This window comes from Chenopodium album, chromosome 21 (genome assembly GCF_948465745.1).
Source record: "Chenopodium album chromosome 21, dcCheAlbu1.1, whole genome shotgun sequence".
NCBI classification, from domain to species: Eukaryota; Viridiplantae; Streptophyta; class Magnoliopsida; order Caryophyllales; family Amaranthaceae; genus Chenopodium; species Chenopodium album.
Genome location: NC_137854.1, coordinates 22,696,539 through 22,698,290, shown reverse-complemented (window position 1 = coordinate 22,698,290; position 1,752 = coordinate 22,696,539). Strand labels below are relative to the sequence as shown.

The window sequence follows — 1,752 nt, the reverse complement described above, 5'->3', positions numbered from 1 at the left end:
TGTTTGCTAGTTGGGTTATTTGAGTCTCAAGCATCTTATTGTGAGTCATCATCTCATTGAACTTCTTATCACTAACCGCCATATAGGTGTTAATGATCTTGGTTTGATTATCAATCAATTCCTCCAATTTAGTCCTAGGAGAAGAAGGTTGTAAATAGGAATTTTCACCTTGAGTCTTTGGAACAAATCCGGGTGGGGGACCTCTTTGAGCATTGTTTTGAAAATTGCCCCTTTCTTGATTGTTCCAAGTACCCCTATTTTGATTTTGACCATAACCTTGATTATGGTTACCACCACCTTGATTATGGTTACCATTACCTTGGTTATGATTTCCATAACTTTGGTTTTGATTACCATAGCCTTGGTTTTGATTACCATAATTTTGGCTTTGATTTTGGCCACTATAACCTTGGTTATTATGGTTACCACGAGAACCTTGATTCCCTTGGTTCCTATAGCCACCACCATGATTATAGTTGTCAAAATTACCTTGGTTTTGGTAATTCCTATTCCATTGGCCTCTTTGATTATCAAACCTTTGAACATTGTTGTTTGACACAAAATTCACATGCTCACACTCATTGTTATCAAACTCATCAACACATTCATTATTGCAATTGCTAGAATCATGGTCATATGATCCACATGCATCACAAAACAAACATCCCATAGGCATATTATGTGTAGTACAAGGAGTTTGAGAGTTAGAAGAAGTACCTCTCCCCTTAAATTGGGAGAGAAGATTTGAAGCTTGAGAAGAGGAAGAAACACTCTCCAACTTGGCTTTGATTGCGGTCATCTTCTTTCCCAAGTTTGTCATTTGAGAGGAAAGATTGTTGATGGCATTGAGATGGTCCACCGAATACAACGAAGATTGCTTGCTTGAAGAATCTCTTTCCCCATCTTGCCAATATCTATAGTAAGTCACCACATCCTCTACTATGTCCACAACTTCTTCTTCGGTCTTGTTCATGATAGGACCACCGGCCCCTCCATCAAGACACGATTTGCCTTGAGGACTCAAACCACCATAGAAGATTTGGATCACTTGATATGTTGGAATTCCGTGGTGAGGACATTCTCTTTGATACTCCTTGAATCTTTCCCATGCTTCATAAAGACTCTCATTTGGCTTTTGCTTGAACCCTTAAATTAAAGCCCTTGCCTCCGCCGTTTTCTTTTGAGGATAGAAACGGGACAAGAAAGCTTTAGTGACATCATCCCACGTTCTCAATGAATTGGGCTTCACCTCTTTATCTAGCCATTCCAAAGACCTTCCTATGAGGGAGAAAGGGAACAACTTATGGCGGATAAACTCTTGAGACACTCCATTAACCTTGATTGTGTTACAATATTTTTCAAACTCCTTAAGATGGTTCAATGGGCTCTCATTCTTAGCCCCACTATATTGTCTCCTCTCAATTAGGGTGATCATTGCCGGCCTAATTTCAAAATCGTTTGCCGGTGTTGAAGGTGGAGCTATGCCGCTCTCGAACCTATATGCACCGGGCACTCCCAATTCTTTCAAGGCAACTCTTGGTTGTTCTCCCATGACTTGCTCTTGTTCAACCTCTTCTTCGCTTGAGGAACTATAATCCAATGTCTTGTTTGCTACTCTCCTCCTTGAGAGAGTTCTTTCAATCTCTAGATCAAAGGGAACAATTGAACGATCTCAGGACCTATGCATACAAAACTCAAAGAAAATATAAGTAGCACGGCTACAAGTGTAGCCTAAAGTGTAAAATCTTTTTG

At 40.0% G+C, this 1,752-nt stretch overlaps 1 non-coding gene across 1 annotated transcript; it reads left to right on the top strand.

The window, feature by feature from the left end:
* Positions 1–1,061: 1,061 nt before the first annotated feature.
* Positions 1,062–1,167, top strand: LOC145603198 (small nucleolar RNA R71). The gene has a single exon (XR_014104730.1). It is a non-coding gene; the product is annotated as a small nucleolar RNA R71 (small nucleolar RNA).
* Positions 1,168–1,752: the final 585 nt, after the last annotated feature.